Source organism: Sorex fumeus, unplaced genomic scaffold, assembly GCF_029834395.1.
Source record: "Sorex fumeus unplaced genomic scaffold, SorFum_2.1 ptg000037l, whole genome shotgun sequence".
In the NCBI taxonomy this organism is placed as follows: domain Eukaryota; kingdom Metazoa; phylum Chordata; class Mammalia; order Eulipotyphla; family Soricidae; genus Sorex; species Sorex fumeus.
Genome location: NW_026606094.1, coordinates 56,615,491 through 56,632,592, shown reverse-complemented (window position 1 = coordinate 56,632,592; position 17,102 = coordinate 56,615,491). Strand labels below are relative to the sequence as shown.

At 37.0% G+C, this 17,102-nt stretch overlaps 1 protein-coding gene across 3 annotated transcripts in view; it reads left to right on the top strand.

Moving 5' to 3' along the window:
* DGKB (diacylglycerol kinase beta) overlaps positions 1-17,102 on the top strand; it is an 808,203-nt gene that overhangs the window by 40,365 nt on the left and 750,736 nt on the right. The window lies entirely within an intron of this gene.

Below are 17,102 nucleotides of genomic sequence, written 5' to 3'. Positions count from 1 at the left end.
GGCTATTGTAAAGAGTGCTGCAATGAACAATCAAGTGCAGATGTCACTCCGACTATACTTTTTTGCCTCTCTGGGATATATTCCCAGGATTGGTATTGCTGGATCAAATGGGAGCTCAATTTCTAATTTTTTGAGAATTGTCCGTACTGTTTTCCAAAAGGGCTGAACCAGTTGGCATTCCCACCAGTAGTGAAGAAGGGTCCCTTTCTCGCCACATCCATGCCAGCACTGGTTGCTTTTGTTCTTGTGGATGTGCGCCAGTCTCTGTGGTGTGAAATGATATCTCATTATGGTTTTGATCTGCGTATCCCTGATGATTAATGATGTGGAGCATTTTCTCACGTGCCTTTTAGCCATTCAAATTTCTTCTTTGAGAAAGTTTCTATTCATTTCATCCTCCCATTTTTTGATGGGGTTGGGTGTTCTCTTCTTGTGGAGTTCAGTCAGTACTTTGTATATCCTTGATATCAACCCCTTGTCGGATGTATATTTGGAGAATATCCTTTCCCATTCTGTAGACTGTCTTTGTATTTTGGTCACTGTTTCTTTTGAGGTGCAGAAGCTTCTAAGTTTAAGATAGTCCTATTTGTCTATCTCTGTTTTCACTTGCTTGTGACATCTTTGAAGATACCATTAGCTTCAATGTCATTGAGGGTTTTGCCAACTTTTTCCTCAATGTACCTTATGGATTCCGGTCTGATGTTGAGGTCTTTAATCCACTCTGTTCTTACTTTTGTACATGGTGTTATGCAGAGATATGAGCCCACTTTTTTGCATCTAGCTGTCCAGTTTTGTCAGCACAATTTGTTAAAGAGGTTTTTCTTGCTCCACTTCACTTTTCTTGCCCCCTTATTGAAGATTAGATGGTCGTATGTTTGGGGGAGATGTCAGTATTTTCAACCCTGTTCACTGGTCTACAGCTCTGCCTTTGTTCCAGTACCATGCTGTTTTAATTATTACTGCTTTGTAGTAGAGTTTGAAGTTAGTGAGGTTGATTCCTCCCATTTTCTCTTTCCCAAGAATTGCTTTAGCTATTCGTGGGGGCTTATTGTTCCATAGAAATTTCAGGAGTGTTTGCTCCATTTCTTTGAAGAATGTCATGGGTATCCTAATAGGCATCGTGTTGAATTTGTACAGTGTCAAAGCCAATATTTTTAAAACTATTTTTTTCTCTATATGATTTCTCACCACATCAAGTCAGCCTATTATCAAAAGTTTTAAGGCTCTTTTTATTTTTGTGGTATCATGAACTATGGGAAATCAGCCATTTATCTGACAGGAAATGATTTAAATAGAAAATAACCATCTATTAAGCATCTATATAAGTCTTGTGTTCTAGAGAACATTTCAAGACCAAAAAAGTTGTACCTACCTTAGAAAAAAGTGAGCTTTGAAAACGAGCACAAGCTGTGCACTAGCTTGATAGAAATGTGATGTGGGAGTGATTGCCTAGAATTTTTTTTTCAAAAGAATATTTGAATAGGAAGAAGACAAAAAAAATCGACCAAAGTTCAGTGAGAGCATAGTAGAGGATAAAACACATAGTGAATTATCAATGATTGCAGTGACATTAATGTTTTATGTATTTGAGAGATTTCTCCTAGCATCCCAGGATTAGTATAGGAAAAAATTTCTGCATTTACTTTGGATATGTAATTTGTTTTATTTTTCTAGCAGCAAGTCAAAAAATGCATTGTCTTTGTAATTACCTTTCTAAAACTATGTAAAACACTTAACACACACAAAAAGAGCATATCAAGATGATATAAAAATTGCAGATATTGTCTAAATTTTCTTTTCAAAAACAGAATTTGACATAGATTAGTAATACATTATGTGCTATCTTCTACTTTCTATAGCATATAATGTATAAGAGAAATAGCCTTGAAATACTGGGTTAAAATTTTGTGTATGATTTTGATTGAATCAATTACATATATTTACAGTGAGTATGCTACCTTCCTGTAGGCACAGTAGACTTACAGAAGTTTGGAGATATATATATTTATATTTTTATATATTTATATATATTTATATATATTTATATATAAAGTACATACATATATACATATATATATAAGTACATACACATATATAGCAATCCTAGTCAAGGAGATATTTTGAATCTATGTCATTGAATGACAGTGACAATACAGATCATCAAATCATGTATTCAAACTGTGAGTTTTGTAGAAAACAAAGCAGTTCAGACAGGTACCTGCATTTTATTTAATTGGATATGTTGCAAACTATAATCAAACCAGCAACAATAAAATATAGTAAATAAACAAGAAAACCTAATAAGTAAAAAGAAGGTTAGGAAAGTTTATGAAGCTCTTGTTAGACTTTTTCTTAGTAGTCATTGAAAACCTAGAGATGTCATTGGTAGTCACAAAAAGTTTGTTATTTACTCAAATGATACTGATTAATGTGATATATAAAATGTTTTTACCCAACTATTTATCAATTTTATATCAGAATATCATTTACACGCTGAAAAAAATCAACATATTCTGCATGTATGTATTTACTAAATGCACAAATACACGCTAATATTTGGCAATCTTGAACAAGTTTGGAAGTGATTATAAATTGTCAATTTGTGTTATTTTGTGCACTGTATTCATTCTTTACTGTCACTGTCACTGTCCTCCCATTGTTCATCAATTTGCTCAAGTGGGCCCAGTAACATTGTGAGACTTGTTACTGTGTTTGGCATATCAAATACGTCACGAGTATCTTGCCACCCTCTGCCATGTGGGCGAGATACTCTCGATAGTTGGCCAGGCTCTCTAAGAGGGGTGGAGGAATCGAAATTGGGTTGGCCATGTCGGCCGCTTGCAAGGCAAATGCCCTACCCACTCTGCTATCGTTCCAGCTCACTTTAAATAAATAGCAAAACATAACACCTCATATGAACTTACAGATAAAAGCAGTTGCATTATACAGAGAGCTAAAGTTTGTTTTAGTTCAGATTTACAGTGTTTTGTTATCTAGCTACTTAATAAGAAAAAGCATGTGGCTTCTAAAATGTGAAGGCTTTTCCAGCTTTTAAAGTTCCAAGAATGGGGCTGGAGCAATAGCGCAGCGTGTAGGGTGTTTGCCTTGCACGAGACATGGGTTCAATTCCCAGCATCCCATATGGTCCCCCAGTACTGCCAGGAGTAATTCCTAAGTGCATTAGCCAGGAGTAACCCCTGTGCAATGCTAGGTCACTGTCATTGTCACTGTCCTACCGTTGTTCATTGATTTGCTCGAGCAGGCCCAGTAATGTCTCCATTATGACAATTGTTACTGTGTTTGGCATATCGAATATGTCAGGGGTAGCTTGCCATGCTTTGCTGTGCGGGAGAGATACTCTCTCTAGCTTGCCAGGCTCTCTGAGAGGGGCAGATGAATCGAACTTGGGTCGGCCATGTGGGACACTTGCAAGGCAAATGCTCTACCTGCTGTGCTATCGCTTCAGCCCCGCAACACCAGGTGTGACCCAAAAGGCAAGAAAATAAATAAAATTAAAAAATAAAGTCCCAAGAACATGAATAGACCAGAATTATCTCTCTGAAATAAAGAAGATAATATTTGAATTCATCAAGGATATTCGAAAATAATGAAAAGTCTTTGATATTAAATAATTCAGAAGAATGTAACTTATCTATGCCTTTGGGAAATAGCATAATTTCTTCAGAATCATTTGATATGATGTTGATGACAATTTGTTAAATTATTTTTTCTTTATGTACATCCACAGGGGCTGGAGCGATAGCACAGCAGTAGGGCATTTGCCTTGCGTGCAGCCAGCCCGGGTTCGATTCCTTCACCAGGCAAGCTACAGAGAGTATCTCGCCCACATGGTAAATCCTGGCAAGCTACCTGTGATGTATTCAATATGCCAAACACAGTAATAAGAAGTCTCAAAATGGAGGCATTACTGAACCCACTCGAGCAAATCTATGAATAACAGAAGGACAATTTGTTTCTTGTACATCCACAGATTTGAGGGAAGTTCTCTTTTTATTTTATTTTATTTTTTTGCTTTTTGGGTCACACCTAGCAATGCTCAGGGGTTACTCTTGGCTCTGCACTCAGGAATTACTCCTGGTGGTGTTTGGGGGACCATATGGGATGCCGGGGATTGGACCCAGGTCGGCTGTGGGCGCAAGGGAAACACCTTACCCTGTACTATCACACAAGCCTGGGAAATTCTTTTTTAACATTTTATTTTTGTTGTTGAGGCCAAAACCAATGCAAGGAATAAACCAGGGCTTACTCCTGACTCTGCACTCAGGGATCATATCTGGTATTACTCAGGGTACCATATGTGGTATCAATGATTGAACCCACGTCAGCCATGTACATGCCAAGTGCTTACTGCTGTACAATATATTCATACTCAAAATCATTTCTTTAAAAAGTAGGGGAGATGGGGCTAGACAGTACAGCAGGTAAGGTTCTTGACTTGTATAGGGCAAATCCAAATTTTATCTCTAACATTCTGTGTCCCCCTAAACTCATCAGGAGTCATTCCTGAGCACAGAAACAATAATAATTCCTGAAGACTTCTGGGTGTGGGTCACAAGCAAAAACCAAACATATAAATAATAATGATAATAGGGGTTATTTCTGGGCTGGAACGATAGCACTGTGGGTGGGGCATTTGCCTTCTCTGCGGCTGACCCGGATTAGAATCCTTCATCCCTCTTGGAGAGCCCAGCAATTCCAGCAAGAGTATCCTGTCCATATGGCAGAGTCTGGAAAGCTCCCTGTGGTGTATTCAATATGCCGAAAACAGTTAACAAGTCTCGGAATTGAAGACATTACTGGTTCCTGCTCAGATAGATAGATGAATAGTGTGGGAGGACAGTGCTACTATGATACAATGCAGAGTTATTTTCATTGTCTATTGGTGCTGAAGATGGGAACCAAGGCTATAAAAAATCCAGTGATCCAGTGGTGCTGATATGGGGTCTGTGTGCGTGTGTGTGTGTGTGTGTGTGTGTGTGTGTGTGTGTGTGTGAGTGTGTGTGTGTGTGTGTGTGTGTGTGTGGTGGGGATGAGTGTGCTGGTAAAGAGGGCTTGCTATGCTTGAGATTGAACTCAACACAAGCACTTTGTAGGCCTGTGCTTTAGCACATAGCTATCTCCTCTGCTCCAACAGGGAAATGCTTTTCATTTAAAAAAAATATTTTTTGAGATAGACTGATTTCCAATACTGTCAGTGATAAAATTTCTTTGTGTGGTGTTCCAACATCACATCATCAGACAACAAAGAAATTCCTACCTACTTCTTAGTACACATCACATCAATTTCAATGCAGAGATCCTTATAGGATTATACAAATATTTCCTTGTTCAAAGTCAATTTTTCCTCTTTCTGTCTTTAAACTAGGAAGATGAGAAGAAGAGTTAGAGGAGGGAGTTAGTTATTTCAGAGCTATTTTTTCCTCACACTTATTTTGGAGAAAATCTTGAAAATTTACATGCAGAAACTCTGATCTAAGATTTTATATCGTGTCTAATAATAAATCTCTGTAGGGGGGCTGATTTTAAATAATGCCTTGAGCTCAGGTTACAATGCATTTTGCTGCATTTTTTTCTTTCCCAGTTGTTATTTCAAAAAGCAATATCTTTCTTTCACAGCAATATCTCATACCTTTAAATTCAACTATGTGCTATGTGTATGTAGCATTATATACCAATCCCTATTATATAGCAGTAGTGTATTCATTTATTTACTATAAAATTACATAGTATTAATTAATGGAGTTAGATATTTGTAGTCAAGAAAATTAGGATTTGCGAGACTGGAAAGAAAGAGGAAAGGGTACTTGTCTTGCATGTGGCTTGCATGTAGCTGACCCAAGTTCCATCCCTTGCACCCTTTTTGATCCCTTGAGCCCACCAGGAACGATTCCTGAAAGCAGAACCAGGAGTAAAGCCTTGAGCACAGCTGGTATGACCCCAAGCCCCCTAAACCTCTCCACACAAAAGAGGAGAGTGATAATGAAAATTACGCTTCTCTTAGGCTGAAGGACTAGTACAGAGAGTGGGTTTTAGTCTTGAACATATCTGACCCAGGTTTAATCCCCAGTACCTGATACAGTTCCTCGAGCCTCAGCAGGCATAAAACACAAGCAGGAGTAAGTCCTGAATACTTTGGATGTGGTCACAAAAATTAAATAAAAAAGAAGAAATTAGAATTCTCACACATTAAGCATATCTAATATGTTGGTATAAATGAATGAAATCATGATTTTAATTATTTGCCATAATGCCATAATTGGCTAAATTTAATGCAGAACATGTGTTATGTTTCTAGTGGTAAACAACATAGACTAGCTTGTCACCATACAAATGCATTATAGTAAAAGCATGTCTATTAGCATGGTCTGTTGTTTATTTATGATGAAATAAATCTTAACCTAAGAGCAGTGGATGATAATGAGTAAGAAAAAGAGCAGAGAAATTAAGTTCTAATATTTTGTGCATTTTCGAAAACAGGTTTCTGATAGTGTCTGTGTGTGTGTCTGCATGTGTGTGTGTGTGTATCTGTAAGGGCTGTAGGAAAAAATGATATAACTTCATCTAGAGAAATTGAATTCATTTGATACACTACTTTATTTTTTTTACTTTAAAAAATAATTAAAGTACCATGAGCTACAGTTAAAAAGCTTTCATGTTTGAGTTTTAGTCATACAATGATCGAACACCCATTCTCCCACCAGTGCAAATTTTCTGCCACCGATGTCCGCAGTGATACACTCCTTTAAAATTAAAGTTTTCTTCAATGACAAAATTCTGTGATTAGTATGTTTTAAAAGTACTACATTTTGCCTCATAGAATTCTTAGTATTCCATATTTTTGTTAGTTAATAATATTACTATTCATATTTCTATACTACTACTCATATAATATTTTACAAATAAGTTCTAAGGAAATACATAAACAGTGACATTGCTAAATTTCATCAATTGTATTTCTTTGTGTAAGCAAATGAATTTAATATCACTTATGGGACTAAAGAGATAGCTCAGTGGGTAAAGTGAGATCCCACTGGGATCAATCCCTGGCAACTCAGTGGTTGCCAGAGTCCTGCCTGTGTGATTCTTGATCCCAGAGCCAGGAGTAATCCCTGAATACAACTGGAGGTGGCACCAAAAAAAATGATAAAAATAAAATTGATAATAATGTCACTTAATGCTGAGGTCTTCAGTAATAATGATTCCATCATTTTCAACAGTTGGGGTAAATAAAATAGTGGAGTACTTAAAATTAGCTACACATTGTTATCTATGTAATTATCATTGAAAGGCATGTGAGTACAAATGTAATGTATAGATAAGAGATACATGTGAGAAATATGATACATAATCTTGATATTTAAGAGGAGATATTTATATTTATGTGTATTATATGTATTTATTTTTTTGAATTTTTACCCACCAAGATTATGGATATAGTTTCATTAAAAAATTAATGTGTTTGAAATTCAGTTGTTTTCTTTAATAGAGTAACTCTTAGATTTTTAACAGCCTTATTATCTGCATGCCAGTTCAATTCCCTTTTCAATTATGATCAGAGTAAAGGGGAATTGATGCATTATATGTCTTAATACAGTGTTAGAGGTGATAGAGTAAAGCAAACTCTGATTTTTGACATTATTAAGAATAAAGTATAACCATGTCAATTGTCCTTTATACCAGAACAAGCACACATGAACTAAATTGATTGAGTACCTGACGGGAAGGCTGAGGAGATGGAATAAAAGTGGTTCTGGTCTTGTTGACCTTATCTGCCAGAATGCAATTTTCCAAAAGAAGGTTTCTTGGCAATAACAAAATTATTCCTAAGAAATGTAGCAGAATAATTTGAAAATTCTATTTCTAAACTAGTATACATTTCTTATGTTCATGTGCGTATTGAATTCCCATTATGTCAGTTAGTTCTTAGTGTTGCTCTTGCCTTTGATTTCTCTCTTTTGGCCATATCTACTGATGATGGGGTTTTCTTACTAGTAAACAGTCATGATTATAAGCCACTTGTGGCCCTTCTAGCCCTATAAAGTACTAGGGATAAAACCAAGACTCTCCCATAAAAAGGTATGTCCTAAAGTCCTTTGAACTATCTCACAGCCCATTGCTCTGAGAGTTATTTAGAACTTTGACATTATACCACAGGGACACATTTTAATAGTTGTATTACTACATTACTGGTTATTAAGTATTATTCTTTTTTACCCTTTTGTTATACTTTGCCTAGATAAAAATACAATGAGCCCTTTAAATAAAATATCTTGGGAATCGAATCTTGAATTTCTTTGACAATATCTGTGTATTGCTTTTTCACTGGAACAACAAATAATTATGGTTAAGCTCTCATATTCAGTTTCTATTCATAGACATTTCTTTCTTTTTTTCAAATTTTATTGATTCACTGTGAGATATAGCTACAAGCTTTTATGTTTAAGTTCACTTAATCACTTAATCACTTAACTTCCCGTTAGTCGTCGATTTGCTCGAGCGGGCGCCAGTAACGTCTCCATTTGTCCCTGTCGCGTGCTAGTGTAGCCCAATGGCATCTCTTCGCTCCGGGAACATGGAGGGCCTCAAACCAATCGTTCATGATCTTGACAAAGAAGTCTGACCATCTGGTAGGTGGGCGGCCACGCGGTCTCTTGACATCCCGTGGAATCCAGTCAGTAACAGCTCTAGTCCAACGGTCGTCTTTAAATCTCATTACGTGACCAGCCCATCTGATTTTCGACACCTTGGCATATGAGACAGCGTCCCTGATCCTTGATCGTCGACGGATGTCAGAACTCCGGATTCTTTCTCTCATTTGAGTGAAACGTGATATTCCAAGCATAGCTCTTTCTATTCTTCTTTGGGAGACCTGAATGGCGTTCTCATCTTGTTTGCGTAGGGCCCAGGTCTCTGAGGCATATGTTAATGCAGGAAGAACAGTGGAATCAAAGAGATGTGCCCGGAGCCGGAGGTTCTTCGTCCGCTTAGCTATTTCTTCGACGCTCTTGAAGGCATTCCAAGCCGCTCTCTTCCTCCTGCGCAGCTCGGGTGCCAGGTCATTTCTCATGTTGACCTCTCGACCTAGGTACACATAGCTGTTGCATTCGGAGATGGTCGTTCCATTGAGAGCGAATGGGGCGTCAGGAACAAGGCTGTTTCTCATAAACATTGTCTTCGTAAGATTCAGCTGTAGTCCTACCTTTCCACACTCACGGTCAAAGTCGGCCAGCATTTGTGCCGCTTGGCTGATGTTTGGTGTTATTAAAACAATGTCATCAGCAAAGCGGAGGTGGTGTAGTTGCCGACCATCTATCTTCACTCCCATTCCTTCCCATTCCAGTCGTCGCATGATGTTCTTGAGGGTGGCACTGAAGAGTTTTGGTGAAATGGTATCACCCTGCCGCACCCCTCTCTTGACATCAACGATCACTTCTTTGTAGAATGGTGAGATCCTGGTAGTGAATCCGCAATACAGCTCACGGAGGATCCTGATGTATTGGGTTTGAATGCTCTGATTGGCTAGGGCTTCAATGACCGCTTCCGTCTCAACAGAATCAAAGGCCTTCTTTAAATCAATGAACGTTAAGCAGAGCGGCATCTTGAACTCCCGAGAAACCTCAATGAGCTTGGTTACCGTGTGGATATGGTCGATGGTGCTGAATCCTTTGTGGAACCCTGCTTGCTCGCATGGTTGTCCTTCATCTAGTGTTCTGCCAATCCTATGTTTAAGTTACAATCACAAAATAATCAAACATCCATCCCTTCTCCAGTGCACATTCCCCACTACCAATATCCCCAGTATCCCCCTCATTTCCAACCCTCCCACTTCCTCCATGGCAGATAATATTACCCATACTCTCTCTCTGCTTTTGGCATTATGGTTTGCAATGCAGATAATGAGAGGTCATAATCTTTGGCCCTTTATCTGCTTTCGGCACACATCTCCCATTCCTACCGATTCCTTCAACCATCATTTTCTTAGTGATCCTTTCTCTATTCCAGCTGCCCTCTCCCTGCCTGCTCATGAGGCAGGCTTCCAATTATGGAACAATCTTCCTGACACTTATATTTACTGTCCTTGGGTGTCTGTCTCGTATACTCCACAAATGTGTGCAGTCCTTCTATATCTGTCCCTCTCTTTCTGACTCATTTCACATAGCATGAGACTCTTCATGTCTATCCACTTATAAGCAAATTTCATGACTTCATCTCTCCTAACAGCTGCATAGTATACCATCGTATAGATGTACCATGGTTTTTTTTTTAACCAGTCATCTGTTCTTGTGCATTTGGGTTGTTTCCAGATATTTGCAACTGTGAACAGTGCTGCAATTAATATATAGGTACAGATGTCATTTATGCTGTGCTTTTTTTGCACCCCTTGGATATATTCCCAGAAGCGGTATTGCGGGGTCATATGGAAGCTCAATTTCTAGTTTTTGAAGGACTTTCCATATTGTTTTCCAAAAAGGCTGGACCAGTCAGCATTCCTACCAACAGTGAAAGAGCGTTCCTTTTCCCCCACATCCACGCTAGCACTGGTTGCTTTTGTTCTTTTGAATGTGTGTCAGTCTCTGTGGTGTGAGATGATATCTCATTGTTGTTTTTATTTGATCTCCCTGATGATTAGCCATGTGGAGCATTTTTTCATGTATTATGTTTTTCTTTTTTTGAGGAAGCTTCTCTTCGTTTCTTCTCCCCATTTTTTGATGGTGTTAGAGGTTTTTTTCTTATATATTCTTAACCTCATTCATGCATTAACTAGTATCTTGAAATCAGAAAAGTTTCTTAGAGAAGTGGAAATTGCATACAAATGCATATTTTTTAGTGAGCAGAATTCCTTGATAAGATCCAGGAATAATGGATTAATAAGCAGCAAAAATTACATTGTACGGTAAGTAACCACAGTGTCATACATTTGAAAATATTCAGTGGCCAAAAAAGAGCAAACATTATTACTAAAATTTTTGTAGCCACTTGAGTTCTTTAAGTTGTGATATCACTACTATGCAATCACTTACATTTGTTTATTTAACCAGTACTGATTTACTATCCAAAACGAGAGATTCTGTTGGGGATTTGTAGTGTAATATAAAATAGATACTTGATCCAGGTATTTTATGTAAATTCTGTGATTCTAAGAGCAATTGCCAAATAAGTTTCATTTTATGAAATAATATTAGTCAACTAGTACAAGTTGCCTCTAGTGTTGGTACTGAGTAAGTCTGAGACTGCTTCTGGGCTCAGAAATAAAATATTTTAATAATTTATTTATGTCTGTTAGTGAATTTTGAGTGTTAGAAAATCTTTTGTAAGTAGTAGTAGGTATGTCATATACTTGGTATACCTGATTTACCATTTTCTTATTTTTGAATCTGCATTTCATAGAAAAAAAGAGGCATACTTTTGAAGTACCAGGTTTCTATATTGAGTAATATGAGTATATTAATATATAATAGGTTCTTATATTAAACTGCAGAAATCACTTTTGATTCTCAATTCTTCATCCTGTGTAAACCCATACTTATTTTTAGATCCTATGAATCACCGTTTTGCCCTTTGCTTTACAAAGAACATAGGGAGGTTAATGTTCTTGAGAATCTCAGCACTGTCTTGATAGCTTTATTTTGGGCACTGTGCCATTGCACTGATAGAAGTTTTAGGAAAAAGCATTTGAAACTGCTTATGTTTTAGCTTCAAAGGGTCACTTAAGATGAAAGTATGAAAACAAATGGGTAAACATTAAAATTTATTTGATGATGATCAGCTTAGTGCCTCATATTTTAACCTTACTATACACAGATATGTTAACATTTTAAAAATGAAATCTAAACAGTTCTGGATATTTAATAAAGGTGTATCAAATGCTTCTTAATAATTTTATAAATGAGGTGTCTGTGTTCCAAGAATGTTTTCAGCACTGTGCTGTGCATATTTTATAAGAAAAAAGTTGCTTTGCTCTTCTTAGCTGGTCTAGAATATAGGTACTATGAGCGCACCAAACTTATAGCTGTATAAAAACCCAAGATCATAGAACATTAAGCATTTTGTAAGTTAAAAACTGAGACTGAACTTCAAGATAATAAATCAGAGTGAGGTTAATCCTAGTAGCTAATTTCCAAAAACAAATTTTCTCAGAAGATTATCCTTAGGTTAGCCGTTGTCAGGATTTCCATAATTAGATAAAATGGGAAAATATTCTTCAAAACAATCTAGGGAAAATAGTCTGAACAGAAGACCAAAATATTTTCTTGAGATATGGTCATGGCATCAGAGCTATCACAGGGGGTAAAGGTCTTGCCTCTCATGTGGGTGTCCCTTGTTGAATCCTCGGCATCACATATGGTCCTATGAACCCCTTAAGGAGTCAACCCTGAGTACTTCCAGGTGTGGTCTCAAACACCATGCTTCCTCCAAATAAATGTTATTAATCTATGTGTTATGAGTTTCATCTCAAATATTCAATGTAAAATCTCAAATTTTACATCTTAAATATTTATATCTCAAATATTTACATCTCAAAAGTTTTACATCTCGAATATTCAATGTAAAATCTCAAATATTCAATGTAAGAAATGTATACTTTGTAATGAGGCTATGCCAAGTCATAGGTAGGATAAACCAGTAGGATAAATAGGTAGGAAAATGTACATCTATAAATAACCTGGTTTAAAACAATGACTATGTGAACTTGTATGTTAGGTGAATTATATGTACTGAAAACCTTTTACAATACGTTTTTCAAGTTGTGGGGGTATAGAGTCCAGAGATATGAAGGAGATGACAGAGGGGAATGAATGAGGAAACAGTTTCCAAAATACAGCTCAGGGCTGAGGTGTGGCCAATGGGCTGAGTGGGAGGAGGCAGCCACATGGGGGTGGGAGTATTATCACCCTCCTTGAGCCATCATGTCCTGGCTGGTGAGGTACTTCAGGGGGCTAGGATTGGTGAGGCTGCATGAACTCCTGCTCAGTATGGAACTAAAATCATGCTGGTACCCCCAAGGCATCTTCTAGTAGGTGCACCTAAGACCTGTTTGATCTCCCCATTATGGGAAATGGTTTCTGACGCTTGACGTTTTTTGAGTTTCCAGGGAAACGTGATTCTTAAAATGAGGTGAGATTAAATTCTTTTTAGGAAAAGGGAATTTAAAGACCAGTGTATTAAGCTCTAGACTTGTCTATTCTTTATGGGTGATAGGCCTGGCCACATCTGGTGGTGAGCTCCTGACTTCCTCAGTTCCAGTGCTCAGGGCTCATTTTTGGTAATGCCCAGGGAACCGTATGTGATTCTGGAGATTAAACTGGGCTAGACTACATGAAATGCAAGCACCATAATTTATTTTTTTATATATGTGGACAGTTGTCTATTTTTGCAAAAAATGATTTCAGGAGAACATTGAATCAAAAAATAGATTAAGAAATTACGGGAAAAAAGAGAGCTTTATAAGAAGACGAAACAAACCATACACTCAAGTTGGCAGGTGAACTGAAGTACATGGCTACTTGGAAATGGAGTACATGGGTCTATCTTGCATGAAACTGTCTCAAAGGTCTTCTCCAAAATGTTCTAGCTCAAAGCCTTTTATGATGATTAGCCCTGTGTACACATTATCAAGGAGAAGGATTGTTGAGTTTTGATGATTTCCATTCGTACTATAATCAAGGACTTTTGTTGCTGCAGAATTATCTTTTGATAGGTATTTTGATGGGACTTGGCTTTTGGATTTGAGTTGCCTCTCCCATCTGGGGCTGGAGGCTAGAAGAATAGAGGCAAGAGCTCCCACACATTTAAAACATAGAAACAAAAAATTATAACTTCCTGAAATCCATTTTCAAGGGGCCCTCTCCCTGATTGCCTACTTAAATTGTTGATGAAGGAGAAGAAAATCGATGTAATTAGAAAGTAAAAAAGTAGAAAAACAATCCAGAGAGTGTAAGTAAAACGTTAATGTTGTCAGTTGGGAAATAGCTCAAGTGAAAGGTCATATGCCTAGCATGTGTGAAGCCCTGAGTTCAATTCTGGCAGTAGGAGGATGCCAGAGAGGACCCCAGACAGCACCTGTGACACTAGTGATGAGGCCCCAGTGGCACCAAGTCAAACAGTGTGCCTCTACTGATGTAACCTCATCCAATCCCCACCCCACTCAACACCTCTAATTTGGTTTCCATTTCAACAAAAATGTAGGTTGCAAACCATTATTTAATATTGTTACTTGGTCATAAACTAGGTCTTCTATTATAGTGTAAACATTAGTTACTATGTTATGATCTGTTAACAATTATGGATCTGAATTATTATAAATACAATGCAAACATAATTTTAAAATATGGATGAATATTATATACACACCTTTTCAAGCAATAGTTGTTGAAAAGTAAAATACTCATCACCATAAGAAAGCATAATATTAATCTTGCCTGTTAGTGCACTAATTTTATTTAAGCATTGTGAGTAAATTTTCGGACTGGAGCGATAGCACAGCCGGGTAGGGCGTTTGCCTTGAAGGTGGCCAATATGGCCGACCCGAGTTCAATTCCTCTGCCCCTTTCGAGAGCCCGGCAAGCTACCAAGAGTATCTTGCCTGCATGGCAAAGCCTGGTAAGCTCCCCATAACGTCTTCAGTATGCCAAACACAGTAACAAGAAGTCTCACAATGGAGACGTTACTAGGATCAAATCGATGAACAACGAGAGTACAGTGACAGTGAGTAAATTTTCAGAAAGGGTTAGTGAAGTAATATAGGTCTTATTTCTTTCTAAAATGAAGGTAATGAAGTATTTCATAAAAATTTATTTATGGAATAGCATTTATAACTATAGAGTAAGTTAGTCATTTACCTAAAAATGTAAGAATGTACCTTTTGGAGGGAAACTATACCGATTAAAAAGTACAGCCAATTGCTATTTATTTAAATAAAGTGTTTATACTTTTGGGCTGGAGCGATAGCACAGTGTGTAGGGCATTTGCCTTGCACACATCCTACTCAGGTTAGATTCCTCTGTCCCTCTTGGAGAGACTACCGAGTTGCCGGGAGTTCCCTGCCCACATGGCTGAGCCTGGCAAGCTCCTCTTGGGATATTTGATATGCCCAAAATAGTAACAACAAGTCTTCAATGGAGATGTTACTGGTCCCCACTCGAGCAAATTGATGAACAATGGAAGGACAATGTTAGTTTATATTTTTAAAAGTACAAGAAACTATGAGTTTGAATTAATCTGAAGTGGTTAATTCCAGCAAACATACTAAGGTCTCAGAGTCTCTAATATAGATACGAAAGTGGTGTAAAAAGCAATGCTAAGTGCTTAATTTAATTTTTAAATGAATATGATTTCTAATAATTATGGTCTATTTTCATTTTTGGGTGGTCACTTTGATGAGGAAATACTCTTTTTCCTTTGTATATAATATTTCCTTTGACAAACCTCTGAGTTTGCTTCTTAGAATGATTGCTATCCCAAGCTAGAATTTTTAAAATTTGTTTTGGCGTATTCTAACAATATTTAGATTATAATGCCTTAGAGTGACTGTCCTTACACTCTGATTATACTGTTCTATCTTTACCTCTAAAACAAACAATGGAGAGGATTTCTCTTTTCAAATGTCTAGGACCTGTTTTATATCTTATGTGAAGAATCTGGAATTTGCATTTTAACAAGGAAGCAAGAAGCTAACAGTTACTAACATCAGTTGCTTAAATAGGCAACAGACACTGTGCTCAACTATTTTTTTGGAGGGGGGAGTGCGTTTTAGTTTTGGATCAAACTCAGCTGTGTTCAGAGATAATTCTTGACTTTTTTCTGGCTTTACTCTTGACGGGCCTTGGGAACCATATGGGGTATTGGGAATTGAACCCAGGTCAGCCCCATACAAAACAAAATCCTACCTGCTGTATTATGTCTCTGGACTCTGTGCTCAGTTCTTAGGACTTTAAATATCATCTCGTTGTCTGTTGAAGTACTGGTTTCTCATTAAATATTTTAAATAAAATTGACTCTCTTTTCTGCATATAAGAGGGAAAACAAGAATGAAAAAATTAGAGAAGTTGAAGAAGGAGTAAATTGTTCCCAAGTGCAGAATGATTGAAAGATTTATTGGACACAGACAAAATGGTATGCGCTTGTGTAACAGAGCCACATTTGAGCACAGGCATTTTGTTAAAAAGAACCTAAGGAGATGCAAATGAGTGAATGAGTGTGTGTGTGTGTGTGTGTGTGTGTGTGTGTGTGTGTGTGTGTGTGTGTGCGTGTGTGTGTGTTATGTGTGGCGGGGTGACAGAAGGGAACAGAATTTAGAGATATTTTGTTTTGTAAAATGTGGAGTGTTCCTTTGTCTATATTTTATCAGGAAATCATCCATATAATCCATCCCTTTGTCACTGAAAAGCCCTACGAGGATTCTTGATCAGTCTAGATTCTAAGCTAGACTCTAAGTTCCACTTCCTGCTGATCTATTGGAGATGCGACAGTGTTAACTAGGATTAAAAATATAATTCAGTCCAGGTCAGTCTCACTCCAAAATTTACCTTCTTTGCATACAATTTGAAATCTACTATAGATCTTAAGTGCACAGGGTTTAGGAATGCTTGTCAATAATATGTTAGTATCTGGTGAGAATGCCTCACTCACTTAAGAGCTCAAATACTTTTACAGATAACTTAAAATGAATTATAAATCAAAGAACCAATGTTGTTTTTAGAAGATATAGACCAAGGAACTGTATTTTCTCTGCTCTGCTGCTATTATTTGTAAAGATGTTTCTCAGAGGAGTAAATGAAAACCTGTTAGTTTCACGTTCTATTAAAAGAAAAGAAGAAAGTGTGATTCATTGCAGATATTTATATAGGTTAATTATATTTACTTTTAATAATTCATAAATGTTTAGAAATTTATTATTCTTTGCAAATACTGTTAGCCAATGAGTTTGAAAAATTAATGCTTCAATTTTATAAAATATAAACTTGGTTTCTAAATTTAAGAATAGCAAGCACTATCTCATAAAAGGAAACAGAGAATTTCAAGAAGTTATTACAGAACTGGTAATAAAATAAAATAAAATGTTGAACTTAATATATTTTGTA